The following is a 20,001-nucleotide window of genomic DNA, read 5'->3' on the forward strand; positions in this document are numbered from 1 at the left end:
AGTGATGGAGGAGAGGATGTAAAAAAATGGGATAGTATCCCTTTAATGTCCTCTGACGTCATGCTGATGCAGATCTGCCCGGCTGGGTGCGAGCGGAGGAAAGGAGGAGAGTGATGCCGAAAAAAAAGAAACTCCTCAGCACTATTTTTTTAGTCCCCTTGAGGAGAAGAAGGAACACCCTTTATACAAGAGGGCGGATTAACACCTATTGTCACTAGCGAGTGAATATGTCAACGAAAGCACGCTGAATGCCACACGCTTTAATAGAAAAAGCGACCATATTGAGGTCAGAGGAAAGCGTTGCCAGGGCGACCGGCTTGCTAGGGAGGACACTGCGGCGCGCGTCACAAGCCGGGGACGAGCGTGCCTGCCTGCCTGCGTGCGTGCTTTACGAGGGTGCGCACGTGCGCGAGCGCGCGACGGCCAGCCGGAGCGGTCACGGCATCCTCGCAGCAGCAGCAGCGGCAGAGGCAGCATCCTTCTCTTCAAGATTGCCGGAGCACCGCGATTTGTGCGTCCGCCGTTTCTGAGACGAGCTAAAGCAAGCCGAGCCTTCAGCCGGAAGCTCGGCAGTGTCTTGGCTGTCTTTACTGGGATTTATTTTGGATTTATCGTCGACGTCCAGGAAAATAAGAAGAAAACACAGACCGAGAGAGTAAAACTGAGTAGCTGAGACCACTGGTCAACACAGGTGATACTTTCCGGCTGTCAAATCCGCCGAGTCCCCGCAGACACGTCCGGGTTATTTCGGGGTTATTTTGCGGTTTAAAGGCCTCGATAAAAAGAGACATTGGTCCTGTGGCACGCTGGACTGTCAGCAGAGAAATTCATTTCTTGCGGGGACCAACCCGAGCTCGGCTGCTCGGATGGAGAATCCTACTAAACCGAGCTGTTTGTGGTGGGTATTGCAGTAGAGGCAGCTTTATTTTTGGGATTCAGTCTCCACTCTGTCATCGTCTCCAGCCATGAAGTCCCACCTGCCGGCCCGGCTGGACTGAACGAGGTAGAGCCCTGCCGAGGGGGACCTCCCCCCTCCCCTCCCTCCCCAAAGTATTTGAGCTATTTTCTTTTTATTTGTTTTCATTTTTATCTTTGTTTTTCCCGCGAGCTGGCGGAAGGTTTAAGGAGAAGGACGAAATCTGAAGAAGAGAACAGCAGTGGGAATCTGGCGCCCTACCAGCACCCGTGGATCCCACATTAACAGGTAGGCTGAGGTTTTACATGGTGGATGCTGATTGAGGTTATTCTCACTGAAAATTCTTCGAATTTGATTCATATCTAAAGTGTGTGTCAGCAGCTGAGTGAGAGGATGCTTTGACCTCCCACCCCTAAAAAACATGCCTGGAATGAATTATATGTTGTGTTACTTGCAGTCTTTTTTCCCCAGCATGCTTTTTTTTTAATGTATGTATATGTTCTGTGGACCTGTTGAGAATGAACCACGCTTCGTGCAGACGAGCTCCTCCATAATCACACAGAAGATGCATCCGCTGTGCCATTAATGAGGGACCTGCACTCAGAGCTCTTCTGGTGGGATGAGAGAAACAGAGGCTGCTATTCAGTCAGGCTCAGCTTATTCCTGTGCCCCTGGATTACATGCAGCATTTGTAGCATTTTTTAATCAATAGAGATTCTCTGAGATTGCAGAGAATTGCTCATTGTGCATTTAAAAAAAAATCTTTTTATTTGGGCATTATCTGGAAGATAGAGATGAAGGAGGAAACCATGGGAATTCTCGCAAGCAACTTAATATGAGCCTGTTTTCATCTGACCTTTATTCTCAAAAGACCCCAGGAAACGCCTTGGCCATGAGAACATATTCCTCTAAATGCACCCCTACAAACACGCACACACACACAGATAAATGCACACAGACACACAGCACGAAGAATGGGGTGCATTTATATGCTGTGGCTGATGTTGTGGGGCATTCGGATCAGCAGGGCCTTCTAGATGATAGAATTCAACAGGGACAAGAAGACCTCTGTTCTTATCTACAGCAGAGAAGGGGAAGGCTCTCCTTGGTTTAGGCAGCTATCCTGCCCTATATAGCAGATAGGGACATCTCCTCTGTGGGGAGAAAGCATTTAAATGGAGGCAGAGGGAAATATGTGGAAATGTGTCCTTGTGCTAAATAGATGTTGTCACAGAGGAGTTGTTATTTACCTCGCCAGCAACCGGCTAGAAACTTTGAAGACCCGCCGAGATGTTTAAGGGGGATAAAGGTGGCGTGCTAATGCAGTCTGTTGAGGAATTGCAGACATTTGTGTGAGCGAGCGATACGTACACACAGAGAGAGATAAAAATGAAATAGAGGGAAAGATATTAGTACATCCTGGCTCCATTGTTACAATGCTCTCGGTGCTCATTGCAGCTGAGCACCTGGCATTGCAGAGTGTATAAATGTAAGTATAAATATGTATATGAAGATCAGAATCTTTTACTCTTTAAAAATTGGCATTAGTTGGCCTCTAGATGTTATCGCTGTCATCTCGAGGTTGGCTGGTTGGGTTGAGTCACATATGATCATATTCTGATTGGTTGGACAGCCAGGTATAACCTCTGAAGGAGAAAAACTTAACATTAGTAGCACTCTGGGTTGGATCCAATTTGTTAGCACCAGTTTCATGACCATTTACCCAGTATACGGTCTTGGGGTGGCTGAAGCTGGTCTGAGACAGAGCAAAAGGTGGATCCACCAAGATCCTTTGGAGGAGGTGGTCTTGGTACGGTTCCCAACAAACTCCAGAGCGATTCGTTTATTGTGTGAACGTCATTCGACCCAAATCTGAATTAAAGTACGAGATATATGTTACAATTTCCTGTAGCCAGGTAAATTCTCCGTGTTCTCCAGAAGTCCAGAACACAGCACCATCTTCCTGTATTTACGTTTGTTGCTCCTGCCCCAGACACATCTGTCCAATGAGGGGACTCATTCTCATGTGGTTTGTAGTCATGCATTTTTGTTTGCTTGGATTTTTCTTTGTGTGTAAACAAACCAAACCACAGGAAGAAGCTACAAGTCAACAAACTCATCAAGTGATTCGGACCACAGTAAACGAACTATAGGTGTGAAAACACCCTAACTGGACAAACTTATTGGATAAAAGCTTATTAATCTCAACTCCTGAGCCAATGAGCATGTCCTGAATAGTCATTCTTTCTGCCTCTCATAATTGATCAAATGGACAGTTCTGTTCAGTATGACCTAAAGCTAACAATTTAGCTCATAAAGTCATCAGGGAAGTGTACTGAGGTCAAAGACAAAAGGAGCCAAGCTCTGTTTTGTGGTTGTGTAGACTTCAATCCAACCAGAAAAGTCACACCTTGCCTGCCATTAGAAAGAATGCAGGTTGAAGGCACTTTGTGTCGGCTTCCCTTTTTAGACCCGGAAGCTGTGTCCGTCTTTGATACTCTCCGGTTAAAATCACTTGTCAGATCTGTCCATACATGGGCTGTTTCTCAGAACCACAGATTATTGGAAAAGAGGGACATGTTAAATAAGACTTTGGAGTGTCTGCATAACAGTTTTTTCTGGGGAAAAAATCCAAGAAGGCCAAAGAGTCAAGCGTCAGCTATATCGCACTTCAACAAACAAAACAGTATATCATCTGAAAATGGCTGGCCAACTTTTGTGCTTCAGGCCTGAGGCTTTGGGAGTAAATGTATCAGAGTTGGCACATATTTCAGTGTCTTTGGCATTTAGCATCTTCTCCGGCTCTGGAATTCGCCAGTAGCAGCAGCTAGACCCAGACCGAGCTGGATGTGAAGCCTTCTCTCCCCTTAAAAACAGAAAAGCATGTAATGGGGCCTGTTAGCCATGTTCATCTTATGTTGGGATCACCAGTTACTGTAGTTCTGTTTCTGGAAATCATGCAAACATGGGCAGAAGGTCAGCTGTCCATTGGTGTCGCCTTAGTGTAAAATAACTAGGTTAAAATGATTTAATATGCTGGGTTTTTATGTTTATCTATAATTCATTAAGGTAAAGCAGGAGAGTGCAGCAGGTAGAATGTAGTCAGTGCTCTGCTGTCGATTCAGTTAAGCAGATTTTTGGTTGAAGCATTGTACAGTATCATTTCAGAAATAGATTTTCTTTGACTGACCACAGCCCCTCAAGATACGATTGAGTGTTTCTGCCATATACTGTTTATCCATTTATATGAACTTGTTATATGCTTTTGTTTGCAAGAAATCATACTTTTTTTGTGTGTTTCCGTGTGTGTCCTAATCAAATGCATGCAGAGCCCATGAAATCATTGCTCAATGCCAGCCCTCCCGGGCAAGATGCAGCAGAGCCGGAGGCAGATGGGGCTGAAGTGTTCAAAGCATGCCGTCGAGTAGATTGATGTCTCCTAGCACGGGTCGCTAAGCAGTCAACAGATGCAGGGTGGTGTTGTGACAGAGTGCGATGAAATGGTCATCACGATCACACGCTTTCACAGCGCTTTAAAAAGCCCTACCTGTCAGTGTTACTGCGTCTGATTTTGTCCCTCACTGTTTATTTTTTGCTATTGACAAATCAGTGACAGCAGGTTTCCCAGTGGGTTAGGAAGCCTTCTCGCTGTGGAGTAATCGGAGCTGGTGCTAATTTTAGGCTGCGAGATCTTCAGCGTTATGACAGCTGACGCGCTGTCTGGAGAACTGGAGACTCATCTGATGAATGCTGGGGAAATTAAATGTTTGTCTAGCAAAGTTGGAATGAATTAGTAAAGCTGGCTGTACACAGAAGTCCTCAGGGAGGCGCTGTTGTTCATACCTTCCTTCTGTTAGGAGAAGCTTGTATGTGTGTCACTCATTACTTTGAAGGCGCATGAAGACATTTTTAGGACTACTGGAAGAATTTAAAATCTGCATACATGTGAACTTGCCTTCTACTCTCCAGCTAACTTTTAGCACTGTGACAAACTGGACAATTATTGGATGTATAACAGGGAAATATTAAATAACTGTGGCAGCCTGTTTGCACATATGAAGGATCTAAGCCTCAGAGGAGCATGGAACATAGAGTTAATGGATGTGTCACTGAATCTCATTATGCCTTCACGGGACTATGTGGCCTGTAAGCACATTCTAACCAGACCAGTTTCCGTGATCTCATCCGGTTTACTGCTAATCGCAAGCCGAACCTGTTTTCTCTGTTTTGCTGATTGACTGTGACACTGTTGAAACGGAGTAGCTCAACAGTGGATCCGCTCTTTAAACCAGAACAGATTGAAGAATTGGAAGAGGCTGATTAAAATGGGAACGTGCCTCTTCTTCCTTCTTGAAGTAGAGTGGCTCCTATCAGTCCAGAAACAGGTCGTTGCTAATACGTTAGTGGAGGTGCGTCGCAGCGGCAGATTACAAAAAAGGTCAAAATTAGCAATCTGATGGATCAAAGTAAGAAATGGAATAAAGGGCGCTTTACAAACAAATGGGCATTACAAAATGTTTAATAGTCAGAGTGCACAGACACTAAAGTGCAGTGGTTTCTGTGAAGAGCGGGTGACACACAACTAGATTACCTAGCATGGTTTTCTGGATCGCTTGTTAGTTTATTGGACACATGAGCACAGTCCAAACTGGCGTGTTGTGTTACTGTACTCAAACATGCTGGTAATTTGATCTTGTCCAGCAGGTTTTGACTGCCCCGCCCCTCCCTGTGAGCAAAAGCTCTTCTTATTGGCAGTTCTTTGCAAACTGCAAATGTGAAGGGTTTGTAAGCTGAATATTTAAATGAGGGCGGGCCCCTCTCAGTGAGGTCACACAGAGCCACTGGTAGAAAAAAACAGTCTAAAACTGAGTGTTTGACCAGGCTGAAACCAAGGCTTTTTGGATCAAATGGATTGTAGACATATGGCAGAGGACAAATAATAATGATAACAATGAGAATCGGTCCACTTTGACACAGGTACAGTACACGGACAGGGAGGACGCAGGCACCACTGTGTGTGGCAATTAGAAAGAAGTGAATTGTTTACTTGTAATTATTGACAAAAAGATGTGTAAATGGACTCTCGCTCGTTGCCGATGTGTTTGTCCAGTAGCCCAGCACTAATAGGACACTGCTCTCTACACATGATATAAGATGAGTTTTGGACTGCTTGCGCTCTCCGATAATGACAGTAGGCTTTTGTATTATCATATATACTCTGCACGACTCCTTTAATGCCTCATTTCTCATTGACATATCCATTTATTTCTCTTCGGCATCCATCTGTGGCAGTCATTCATTTGCTTCAGAGGAGTCTAGGTGTTTTTTTCTTCTTTTTTTTGTAAAGGACTCTGTGTCGTTGCTATGGCAGCATCATTTTGGAAGGCTAAGCCCCTCAAAGATTTCAAACATGAAGGTCTTCTTCTTTTTTTCCCCCCCCAATTCCAGTTGTTTGTAAGAATGCACCAGCTCATATTCTTGTATAGGTAGCCTGATAAATAAATAAATAAGTAAATAAAATAAACAAATGACATCACCATATCGACTGCTGCAATGCCCAAAATGCTGCAGGCTGCATTTTTTCTTTATCCATGATAAAGCCAAATAAACAATGTTCCCTGGTGCTGTGCAGAAGCTTGACACGAAATCATTATGACCAGATATTTTATTCCATTAGAAACTTGCGAGCCTAAGCACCGGCCTGTCTCGTCTTTTCCGGTATATACAGTGAAGTAGGAGGTTCTTTCCCTCACACATTAACACACATGGGGCCTTTGCATTTAAAGGTAAGAGTTTATATTCTAGAGGCTCTTCTGTGACGTGAGTAGCTCCATGTTGTGTGCTCAGCCTGCCAGTGTGTCTTGTTTTGTTGCTATTCTCACAGAGTGCTGCTCTCCCACAGTGCCACCACAGAGGCCCGTCTCTCTTCTTTGAAACTGGTGAAAGAGATCTTTGATGGCCGGGGTGCAAGATGGAGATAAGGTTTTAGAGCTGTTATTCGTCTCACTTCTTTTCTTCCTCCCTCGTCCTCTATTTCTTCATATTGCAGCATTTTCTGCTGTTTGTCACTTGTTAATCTCTCACTCACTCTCACGCTCACACACACACAAGCTTGCACGCTCCTCATTTTTTTTCTGCCTTGTGTTCGTCTTCAAACCCTCCTGCCGTCTATCAACCTGAGGCGTTCAGTACTCATTAAGGTTAGATCAAGGTTGAATGATCCGACACATTTTTATGGAGGGGGGGGGGTGAGAACCAAAAAGTTTGCTCTCCGAGTCTCCTGCCGACAGCAGCAGCAACCTTCACATCACTGCTCCTCCTACCCCCTGCTAGAACCAGGCTGACCACCAGCCAAGATCAATGAACATTTACTCCTCTTATTTCTTTAGAGAGATAAAAGCCAAAGGAAGACACAGAGACGGTGAGAAACCACCCAGAACACCCATCGGCCTGCCATCGGGACTGCTAACATCCCTCTGACAGTTTCACAGAGCAGACTGGCTCCAGCTCAACATTTCCTCTTAAACAGAAAACATGCAGAGGTTTGGAACTCTGTTGAACTGTGTTGCACAATCAAGTCCGTAATAGAAAGCATAATACAGTTTTGATGGACTCAACAGCAGCAGAGTCAGCAACGGGTTGGATTAAATGCATCATATATCTGGCACTGCTTCTGTTGACACATGACCAATGTATCAGTTGGACATCTCTCCCTGTCACTGCCACAATGATCTACAAAGGTGTTGAGTCTCCTGGCAGTTGCCCTTGGGATTAAAGAACCACTAGTCTGGGACCAACTCTGTAATTTAAATAAACTTATAGGAAATAGTTTAGTTATATTATAGTACAGGCTGGGTAATAAATGTTTCCAAAGGGCAACATGACAAACTACGACTTGTGGAGGATCGCACCATGAAGCTTAAAAAGAGATCAAAGTAATGTTGAGCAGAATTGGGTTCAACTCACTGGTAGATGGACTGGTTGTAGTATTTTTCTGTTCTGCCTGATCAGTCAAAGCATTTGACAGCTTCCCAGTTTCTCATGTCAGTGCTTCAGGAAATGAATTGCCCAACCCGTGTATCATTTACAACAGGGGTGGGCAACTCCAGGCCTCAAGGGCTGACGTCCTGCAGGTTTTAGATATTACCCTGGGTCAACACACCTTAATCAAATGATTAGTTCATTACCCGGCCTCTGGAGAACTTCAAGACATGTTAAGTACATAATTTAGCCATTTAAATCAGCTGTGTTGGATCAAGGACACATCTAAAACCTGCAGGACACCAACCCTTAGGCCTGGAGTTGCCCACCCCTGGTTTACAATAACATGAAGAATCATGCTAAATAATTGAGATGACAAAAATGTAGTTAAATAAAACACACACACACATATATATATATAAATTTGAGTGAGATGATATTGACAGTTTCTCAGTGGCAGGGCTGGCCACGTCCTGGCCAGTACTCTACAGTAAACCCACAGAATTGCAAACAAGGTCCAGGTCAAGGTGCAGGTGGAGGCAGGCGGGCATGCTGCTGTCCCTGCTCTCTTACCTCAGACACATACAGAGCGAGGGAAGGTAGAAGTGTGCTCGGAAAGTCAAGTGACCTCAGATGTCGCACTCTGGAAAAAAAAAAAACCCTAAAAGAGTGGAGGAAACAAGCTAAAGAGCAAATAGGAGAGCTTTTTAGGAAAGTGGGCTGTGAAGGGACAGACTGCGGAGCCGGGAGAGCAAGGCGGGGAGAGGGATGCCACAACATTACAACAGCACCATCTCTATTTTGCACTTCTAACATCTGCTATATGCTCCCTCTTCCCTGCTGTTCTAGTCACATTAGTATTGGCTGACACACCACCACATATATTAGTATGAGCTGTCAGCCGAAGCCCTAACAACTAGCTTGAGAAGGACCAGTTGAATGGTAATGCTGGCAGAGGAGGCAGCAGCAGCAGCAGTTGTGGCTGTGTTGGCCAACATGCTGAAGTGTTATCGCTGTGGCTGTACTGTATAATGATGTGGGTTGTTATAAAACACACATATTTCCCTCAGGAGCTGGAACAAACACACACACACACACACACACACACACACACACACACACACACACACACACACACACACACAAAGACACGGATCTCAGTCAGTCAAACATAATGAGCCTAGCCAGTTGGCATAGCTGGTGGCTGTCCCGTAGACTGTTACCCATTTGATGTCCATCTGGTGACATAAGTGACGGTGGGTTGCGGTGGTTGTGTTGGAGGCATGGCCAGAGCTGCCAGCTAATGGCAACACTTGAGGATGCAGATACAGCGGTCTCTGCTGTCCGCCTCTCAGAGGTTACCGCTGCTGTTTAGAGAGCTGCCTGCAGGAGTTGTGGACGGACTGTTTACGGCACCATAGTCACTAACTTCTATACAGCTCAAACATTTCTCGTTGAGGCGTGGAAGTGTGTGGGCATATACAGGATGCCACAACCTCACCTTAAAATCCGAGCCTCCGCCCCCCCTCCTCCTCTGAATAAATCGAGCGTTCACTTCAATACACTGCACGCTGTCTAGCTCCAGTTGACGCATTGTTAGCTGTCCTGATGGCAGATGCTAATGAAAAGAATAAGCCCATTTTAACATTGTGAATTACAATGTCTCTTACTTGACAGCCTCTCGCTACGTTGTGTGTGCGCGCGTGCGTGCGTGCACGAGAGTTTGCCGGTTATGAACGAAAGCAGTGGAACGACAGTGATGAATGAGCGGCAGAATGGCAGCGTTACACTTTTGCGCTTTCAGTGATGCAGAGCAGGCGATGATCGTCACTGTTATTGTCACAATCAGCAAAGAAAACCCTCAGGATGAAGAGGGACACACACACACGCATCAACACAGACACACACGGAAACAAAAGGTTTCGCCTTCATGCACACGCTAAGCAAATGCCTCAAAGCCCTCTGCACGCCTTTCTCCTTTGATTTATTTGAACTAAAGGCACTTTTCTTTTTGTTTTGTCCTAATATTTAAGGATGCAGCATGTGTATCCTCCATCCTTCATGGAAAACAATGCATGTTGTTTGAATCATTCATCTGTGGCTCTTCGGATTGTCTCTCAAGGCTGTAGCAGTTCCTCTCTTGACAAATGATAGCAGGAAAAAGAGGCTAAATTCCAGTCTTGTGTGGCTCGCTTTTGGACCAAAAACAATCCCGCGTGAGCAGATTTTCTCGGAACATATTTTCACAGGTAGCAGCTCCCAGCACCAGGAACATAAATGTCACTGTTCTGACTCGTAGCAAACTTTATTGAGTGCACTTATCTGCTACCCTCAGGCTACAGTATCTTGGTAAAAATGACTCATGTTCCCTGCGCTGTGCCCTTGATGTGTCCCTTCTGACTGTCTAGAATTTGAATAAAAGAACTTTGAACTTTCTTTTTCAGGTTTTGGGTGTAACAGATTCACAAATTTAAGAGGTTGATAGTGATCATAATATGAATATAAAATATTAGAAAAGCAAGTATAGGGAGCATGAACTATAAAGGTAATAGGTACAGTAATGTATAGGCTACATGTAGAGACTGTAACAGCTTAGTGGAAGAACGGTAGGGTCTTGTCACCTTAATTAGGCAGGGTAAGGGAGTGTAACCTTGATCACACACCGGTGCTACTGCCTAATGAGTAGTGAGATTGTTTTTCAGGGATGTTAGGACGTGTCCCTTTTACACTGTTAAAATGAGTAGCGTTTTTGCTGCAAAGATGGAGACCTGGGAAGATCTCTGTGAGTGCCGACATTAAATAGTCTCTTTCCTTTCGGCCTTAAACTCCAGCGACTTGAAAATTACAAGAGGTGTAGAAGAAGAGAGTGCCGATTCAGAAGGTTGCAAGTCAGCAGGATTTCCGAGGCCTATTTCTTAACTGTCCCTTCCTCTCTCTTCTTTTGTGGAGAATAAAAACAATTCAAGGATTCCTCTCACTAGAGGACATGCTTTGCATTCTGGAGGACACAACAGCCACGAGGGTGTGTGTTATGGAAGTTATGTGTGTACCTGGCGTGTGCGTTCCTCCCATTCAGATTGCGTTCATAAATACCTGAATTGATTTTCCAGATGTCTGTGAAAGTCTGAACCACAGGTTGCATTGTGACATCTTATTTTGTCAGACTTTGATAAATCTGAAGAGGTGGGGCTGTATTGATTCCAGCAGGTGAGCCAATAGTTCACGATCCTCGCTAACATGGAGACATTTCCATCAGAGAGTTATTGGATGGGCCCAGTCGATTGAGTTGGGTACACAAGGGAAATCAAATCCCACTGTGGGCTCCTCATCCTCTGGGTGTTCAGCTGGGAAAATCTGCTTGCCTCTTTGTTGTTCCCTGCCTAACCTCCACCCATTTGGCCTTCTATCACCCTTTCCAGTGGTTACTCAGCTCCCTGGCTGCCCCATTTTCTCCTCTCTCCACTTAATTAACCCATTGATCAGCATGCTCATAAATTAGTCCTTTGGAGAGGCCCTCAAAGAGCACTCTTCCCTTTCTATAATGGCCCTTCACCTCCATTGGCCTCACTGTTACAGAAACAGTCCCTGGTCTGCACTAGCTGTGTCAACATGGGAAGCCAAATGTATTTTTTCAGCAGTCATTCAGCTATTCATAGGTTGAAGGCAGGGCAGCATGGAATGAGGAATTAAGGCAAGTACAGATTAGTGAGTTGACCGCTCTATTCTTTGCGCTCACATAGCTCAACCTCTCCATGGTGCCCCTCTTGTGTCTGTAAATGTTTCCCCCCCTTCCTTAAGTCTCTCTGTCTCTCTTGCTTTCTGTCCAACCTGTTCTCCAGAGCAGGGTGCCAGGCACCTACTTAAAGATTTGCCCAATTAGGGGGTGCTCAGAGGTCAGCCTGGAAGGAAGCCTCTCTACCACTCCCTCCACAACATCCTCTCCATCTTTTTTCTCTTTTTTTCTGTTTACATCTCTTGTACCTCTTGTTCCGGCCTTTAGTCTTTCTTTAAAACGACCTCTTCACTCCTTTTATTACCGTTAACATTCATTATCCAGATTTGCTTCACTTCCCCTGTAGTGAAATCCTCTTTTCTGTTAAGTGGGGTATTCATTTGTAAAACAGAGGAAAGAAAGGCAGACATATTCAATATAATGTTATTTTATTGTTGTTTAAGGTGTTCTGCAGATACACTGATCTATCTGAGAGACCATTTTCACCCAGTCTTATGAAAAACTTAAGTACACACCATAAAATGTGGTTGTGCAGTAGCTTGCAGAATCACCTTTAGCAGCAATAACATCACGCCTGCTCCTTTTTACAGTGTTGCCTTAGTTCATTGAGGTTTGTTTGGATTCGTTTATGTGAAGCTCTCTTATGGTCAGGTTATAATCAGTCTGAGCCATTGCAACACCTTCATTCATGATCCAGTTCCAGTCAGGTTTTAGCTGTCATACAGATGGCGTCACAGTCCTGGGTCGTGTGACCCAGCGCCTTGTGCTTTCTTGTATTTTGACATTCATTGTTTATAGTTAGGCCTTTTGGCATTAGGCCCTAGGTTCCTTAGTTGTAGTTATTATTCATTGTTTAGCAGGTCTCCTTTGGGTCGTCTTCCCATGTGTTAAAGTTCCCCTTGCTGTTTATTGTGTCTCATCTGTCATGTTTCTGGTCTGCCTGGTTAATGCTGTCATGCCTGTGTCTTGTCATGTTTTCCTGTTTATTTTGAAAGTCCAGTTTCCATGTCTTTGTGTTTTAGTTTACATTTCCTGTGTATCATTATGTTCATCCTAGTCAGCTGTTTCCTCATGTGTCTCCACTTCCCCTGATCACCTCATGTGTGTATTTAAGTCCTTTGTCTCTTACTGTTCATTGTCAGGACGTCTGCCAATTTCCCTCATGTCATCTAGTCACAGTCATAGTCATAGTTTTACCTTTTGTTATCATGGTTAGTCATAGTTTTCGTCATAGTTTTTCATAGTTATGCTTGGTGTTTCATGTTTTTAGCCGAAATAAAGGCTCTCCTTCTGTTTGCAAACCAGCTCCTTCCTCCAGTGTCTGCTTTTGGGTCCGCTCTAATAAACACACCGGTGCACCTCGCCGTGACAGATGGCCTCACATTTGACTCTAGAATACTTTGGTTTACAGAGCAGGTAATGGAGCACAGGTCCTGTGTGCAAAACAAGCCCAAAACATTACCCCTCCACCACCATGCTTGACAGTTGCTGTGTTTGGTTTTCACCAAACATGACCCTGTGCATTATGGACAAATATCTCCACTTTGGGCTCATCTGTCCAAAGGACATTGATCCAGAAGTCTTGTGCTTTGTTCAGAGTCAACTTTGCAAACCTAAGCCAACTTCAACACGCTGATATAGTTGCATGGTCTGAATCTGGAGTGAATTTGTTAGGATGTCCACTTCTGGGAACATTGTAGGATTGAGTTAACTCACACCTGAAAGCTACAGACTAGAAAACTGCCAAAAGGTCTGGTTTTATAGAGGTCCTCACACTTTGCAGCTCCTGGATGCTGCTTATTAATTCCTATAAAAGCAGTAAGGATGTACTTAGTTTTTTACAGGACTCCTTTAAATTCATCAAGTTCTTTGTGAAAAATGACTAATAAGGAAATATGACAGACTTCCTCTCAAACGAGTCAAGTGATGTTGTTGTGCTGTTGGACTTGGATCCCAGTGTCTTGTACTGCAACTGGTATTTGCTGTTCTGCTCTAACGCGTCAAAGCTTGGCATAGTGGCACGTTTCTTCCCTGTTACAGGATCTGATGTGAAGCCAGCAGAGCGTAAGAAGCAATAGAGTCACCAGCTGCAGTCCACGTCATCTGACTGTGGGGCGAAATCTATAGAGAGGCAAATGAATGATCACATGGACTGCTGCAACCTTGATATTGAGCTATTCTCAAGGAAACATGACACAGGAAGGGCCAGGGCTAGCTGATTAGCAGCAATTGAACTTTCAAGAAAGGAGGGAGGCGATTGTCCCCTCGTAAATCGATCACGGATGGTGGAGATTTCTTGCCCCGTCATTAATATACTAGTCAGCCTGCCCAAGTGCAGTCTGTTTGTATGTGTGAAGCACTGGATTCCTAAATGATCATTGGAAACCCACTCCCTACTTTACTATATCATTTCTTGTTCCATTTGTTAATTATTACTGTATTTTTCTTTTGGAAAGAAGTCCACCGCTTCACCTTCTTGTAAGGCCAGAATGACAAACGCTCTTCATTTCTGACCTGGTTGGATAGCAGTGTCATGTTCACGCTCTTGTACTGAGGGCACATGAATTTCCTTAACCTCTCTGATGTCTATAGTCATTTAACCCATGGTGCATTACACCCATTGCCCCTTGTCTAGTTTTCAGCCTCACCTTAAGGGATATTTAGGAGCGCCCAATGGATCAGAACCAGGAAAATTAGTTAGCTACGGTCCAATTCAGGGTGGGTGAATGGTTTGATTTAAAGACCTGGCTCACTGTTACAATTCATTCATATCCTGAGGTGTCCTGCTAGGCCAGCAGCCAGGCATGGAAATCTTTACTGAACCAAAAGCTATGTGTGCACTTGTGTAAGTCACTTAAATATAGAATGCTTTGGGAAACTGTGGAGGGGATTGCAAATAGAAGCAAAATATTTTTCATGTGGTGGCAGGAACTTTGTCACACATTAAGCTCTCATGGGGTAGAAGATTCTTTATGTTACTGTTTATGTATATTCTTACCCACCAGCGTTGTAAGCTGGGTTTGCCCCTTGGCTGGGGTGCTTACAGCTCTACTGGATGCTCCATCAGCACCTTTGGCAGATACCATCTGGGAGGGAAACCTAGTCAGGAATCATTTCTTTTATTGCACAAGAGCAGCAGTGGTAAAAGGGACTGCCTGCAGTGGAATGAGGCTTTGTAGTGTTTGTCCTGTGGCACATGCTCACATGTTTGGGCGAAACAAACTAAAAAATAAGAAAAGAGTCTCCTGTAATAGTTGTATTTATATCTGTTATACAACCATTTTGTATGTTGTTGTTCCTTCTCACCTTGACATGTGGTGCCTCTTTATGAAAGGGTGGCTTTTACAGTCGTAATGAAAATGTACATCCTTTTGTGCCCTTCTGCAAATAAAAAAAAGAGTCAAAGACAGTGAAGATTCAAAGGTACAAAATGCCTCCAGGGCTAAGAGGAGCTGAGCATGCCCAAGGGTGTGATGAATGGTCTTCTTTCTACTCATGCGGTGGCCTGCTGTTGCTAAGGCTTGAGGGAAAAGATTCTGCAGAAGACATTATTGCCATGTGTAACTTAGGAGATCAAACTCATGGGCTCATTCGTTTATCCATTTATCCGTCTTTGTGTGTGGTGTCTTATTGATGTAGGAGCAAAATGTGTGTGTGTGTGTGTGTGTGTGTGTGTGTGCATGTGGGTGTTTCAGGAAATTGTTATGACAACGAGGCAGAGCAGTGGCTTTTATCACCCGCTGTTAATGGGGAAATGCAGAGAACAGTTGTTCTCCTTGTCGTCCGACGACATCGTCTTGTATATTGAATTACCACTGACTCCTGTGGCTCAGCCTGTCACGCACATACACACATGAGAGGACACACACACACACATACACACATGCAGGTTTCATAGCCCTAAGCATATTCCACTATAGCTGTCACCACAGCACAGGCGTACATATGTTTTGGGGAATAATCTGATCTGCCAAGTGCCCTGTCTAGCTCGTGAGTCTTCTCTGTACAACAGTTATAATGCTATTACATTTACTCTTGTCAAAGCCAGACTTCAAGGTCAGTCACGACAGACAGGGATTTAGAGTCTGAGCTGAGAACAAGTTAAACAGTGAGGTTTTACACGTTACAGAAAAGCGATTCCCCAGGGTTTTACAAATCAAGGTCAGCGATTACACTATCGCATAGGGGTGACTCGAGGAAAGAGGCAGGATGCGCGTAATGTTAAACCCCGCCCCATTTATCCCCGAAGTGACAGTCTGCAGAGATTGACATACCTGTCAGCGCCTCAATCTGCGTGTTCATTTGAGTAATGCTTGATAAGGAATTTTATTGACATTATTTACAAGGTCATTTTTAATTTGTTTGAGTGTCTTTGCATTTAAAGTTTCCATCACCTGTGTGATCTTGATTCCCATGAAAATGCAACATTTCGAACAGCACTGCAGACTTGTGATTGCTAGAGTTATAACACCACATATATGCTTCTCAAAAGAAATGTTACTGCTAGCCTTGGGCACAATCATGATTTCAGAGTATACCAGGAAAGCCTGAAATTAATACCATAAAAATTCCAGTTGCGCCGTTCTCTGAGAAACCACCAAACCATCTCTGGACTTTTAGTTTAGTTTCTTGTGACTTGTTTTGGTTTGTGCCCCCAGCAGTATTCGTTTCATCAGTCTAACTCAGTTTAGGTGTATGTATAGGAATCTCTTAACATCCACCAGATTGCCGGTGGAATGCAGCTCAGAGCTGGGGGAAGGGTTAGGGGTTAGGTTCTTCTGATTTAAACAGATTTCTTACATATCTGGCCTGCCCAGAGGGGATCAGACCAACTGTAAAGCCAAAATTCATGCAAGAGAGATGATTGGAAATAGAGCCCAACCAATTCTAAGACTGGTATTAATACTGATTGGTTAATACTGGTGGTTTTTAAAAATCCCAAATATTCACTGATGTATTTTTTCTGTCAGACACTGCTTGGACCACCTGGTTGTCGTGTTTGTGCAATCAAATTGCTTGTTGCCAATGGGGAAGTTGCAGAGTGCCCACTAGTGGACACATTATTCAACATCAAAACTCCTGCTTGAGAAGTGTTTATCATGTCTCTTCTTGACTTTTTAGTTTTCACTTATTGATCGTGAGAAATGACAGATTGCTAAAAATGGTTCAGTGATTAGCTGGTGGTCTTTGAGAAGTCGTAACAGTTGTAACAGTTGTAACAGTGTAAATCCACCCAGCAAGTGTTGGTTAGGCTTTTTTTGAAACTTCCAGCCAGTCTGTAAAAGTAGTAGTGGTGGAAAGAGATGCACATGTTGAATGGTTTACACACTTTAGTGCATAACAACAAAACTGGACAGGACGTGCTGTTGAGAAGAGTTTAATCATTATTTTTCCTTCAAAAGTTTGGTTAATTCATTCAAATTTTTCATACAAACTGCTGCTGAAGCATTAAGTTGGAAGAATATTCTTTGTGAACAACTGGAAAATGTAACTCGTGAAGAAAACTTTACAGAAAGCGTACTGAGCCTTGACCTTAAAAGCACCCCGTGTGCATATTGAACCAGAACACTGTCAGATTGCTAGATGAGGGTAGAAAGAGTCTATCTCCAGGAAGACCTTTCAGATGTGACCTGCGGAGTGTGATAAATGAAAAGACTTTTTGACACCCGATTCCTTTAGAACCCACCCCTTCTACCTACTGTACCTTAATCCCCATCATTATCCTCAACCTGGAAGCAGTGAAGAGGTGGTAAATTATGACTTGCAGTCAGTCATCTTCATAATGCTCTGTTCAGCTGATGCCAGCCTCACAGCCCCGTCTGCAAGTACCCAGCACGGCACAGGCAGAAAGGCTTCTTTCTTTGCAGTCTCCCAACCTATCTGGAAATATTCAAAGCGTTGTAGCGTTTGATAGCTATTTGCCGCTTTTCTGTAGTTCTGTTTAGTGTGAATTTCATTTGTTAGCACATCTTCATGTATATCCGAAATAGTAGTTTAGATGCCACCTCACTGCTGCCAGTGCACCTTGTTAACCGGAGAAACACTAAATGGGAACTAACATCCAGTCTACTGCGTTATCTTCAAATGATGTATGATGAGACCAAGTGAAAGGATCCTGGGTGGATAAATGTGAAGTGAAATGGTAAAAAAAGATCAATAGAATTTGCAGCTGCACAAACCCAGACTGCATAGCTTACAGTTACAAGTACAAAGTGCTTTGTGCATAGACCTGCAGTCATTTCCAAAGTGTTATACAGTCTCAGTAATTCCACTATCTCGCCACTGTGAGCATTCATAGATTTGGGGTAAATACACAATTGCAACAACCCTCATTGGCCACTTTATAAGTACACTAGGTTGGACCCCTTTTTGCCTTTAGAATTACCTTAATTTTCCTTGGTCCATGATCTCTTGTTCCGCCAAATCTCAAAGGTGATCTACTGGATTCAGATCTGTGGACTGAACAGAAATGAGTTTTTGTGTTCAAGAAGCCAGTTTGAGATGATCTGAGCTTGGTGACAAGGAGTGTTGCCCTTCTTTGTAGTGGCCATTAGAAGATTAGTACACTCAGAGGTTAAAGGGATGGACGGGGTCAGCAGCAACGCTGTGGTAGGCTGTGGTGTTTAAATGATGCTCCGTTGGTAATAAATGGTCTAAAGTGTGCCAAGCAAATATCAGCCACACCAAGGCAGGATAGGTCCGTGCTCTCATGTTGTTTATGCCAAATCATGATGCTACTACTCAAATGTCAGAGCACTAATGAAGAATCATCAGACTAAGCAATGTAATCCAGTCTTCTGTTTTCCAACTTTGGTAAGCTTGTACGAATTGTAGTCTTTTTCCTTTGTGAGCTAACAGCAGGGACACATGGTGTGGTCTTCTGCTGCTGTAGCCCATCTACTACTAAGGTTTGATGCATTTTGAGTTCAGAGATGCTCTTTTGCATACCTCGGTAGTAATGAGTGGCTCTTTGAATTACTGTTGCCTTCCTATAAGCTCGAAGCTGTCCGGCCATTCTCCTCTGACCTCTGGCATCAACAAGGGTTTTTTACTCAAAGAACTGCTGCTCACTGGATATTTTCTAAACCTCACAGATGCTTGTGTGGGAAATCCTAGATATCAGCAGTTTCTGAAATACTCAGACAAGCCACATTCACATTGTTCTTTGCCATTCTCATTCGATTTGAACAGGTTGTCTTGACCATGTCGGCATGCCTAAATTCCTCGACTTGCTGCCTTGTGATTGGCTGCTTAGATATTTAATATTCAGTTCAACAGGTGGTTAGTGAACGTATGCACACAACCAAATTTCCCCTTGTGGGACAATTAAAGGATTATTCTATTCTATTCTATTCTTCTGTTCTATAAGGCTTGGATACCTGCATATCAAACGCACATATACAGCTGCACATTTGCATATACTGCATAGCTCAGTCCTGCTTCAGTGGCTTATAAGTAAGAGATTTAAGTGTTGCATTAATTTGTTGTTTTGTGGCACAGGCGTCACATCAATGTCTGGCTTGGGGATATTTTGCGTGAGGCAAACTGACAAGTTCACAGTAATTACAGCTTGGTGCCTCATTCGTCAAGAACAATATTAGTTTTACTTCTAAAAGGTCAAAGCACAGAAGTTGGACCTTCTACCTGATCTAAGGTGATAATATAACAAAACATGACGAGTCTGTGTTATTTCCAACTTTTTGCCTTTTTGCCTACCTCCTCTCTTCTTCCCAGAAATATACTTTTGTGTGGTATTTATTTGTATATCTCTCAGGTGGTACTACTTTGTGTTTCATGACAATATTATCACAAACGTATTCAGTAGGATCAGAGGCCATGTTGTTGGACGGTCCACCAGGAGTTTGGGTTGTTTCCTGAAGTGAACTAAGCATCACGGTGCATAACTGAACCCCCCAAAAGTGTCTCAGGGCTAAACTGTTGCATGACTGCTAAACAAAAATGTTTAATTATATTTCTATCCGTGTACAGGTTCAAAAAAAATATTAACACTTTTCAGGTGTAGCACACCTTTAGGCTAAGTGTTTAAACAACTAACTGGTGGTTTACACTACAGCCCTCAGGCTCGGGGTGTAGAAGACTCTGGCATTTTACGGCTCATAACTTTTTGGTTGCAGATATTCAAGTGATGCAGCAATGATGCCATACCTCACTGACCCCGACCCCTAGTTTTAGTCGTGCTGCAGGTTTTTGGGTGTTTTCAGACATCCCTCGGCCTAAACTCCTCTTCACCCTCCGTGCTTTCTTGTCTTTTCTCCCCCGGCCGTTATGTAAGGCCCAGACCAGGTGTTTGAGAGAGATTGTGTTTTTCAGGCTATTTCTGGGCACAGGTGGACTCGGACAGTCGAAGCAA

At 43.8% G+C, this 20,001-nt stretch overlaps 1 protein-coding gene across 1 annotated transcript in view; it reads left to right on the plus strand.

The window, feature by feature from the left end:
• The first annotated feature begins 454 nt into the window (after positions 1-454).
• Positions 455-20,001, plus strand: part of nlgn2a (neuroligin 2a) — a 231,639-nt gene continuing 212,092 nt past the window's right edge. The window contains 2 exon segments of the mRNA XM_031735038.2: positions 455-1,003; positions 1,109-1,204. The gene's annotated coding sequence lies outside the window, so the exon portion shown is untranslated.

This window comes from Oreochromis aureus, linkage group 3, assembly GCF_013358895.1.
Source record: "Oreochromis aureus strain Israel breed Guangdong linkage group 3, ZZ_aureus, whole genome shotgun sequence".
In the NCBI taxonomy this organism is placed as follows: Eukaryota; Metazoa; Chordata; class Actinopteri; order Cichliformes; family Cichlidae; genus Oreochromis; species Oreochromis aureus.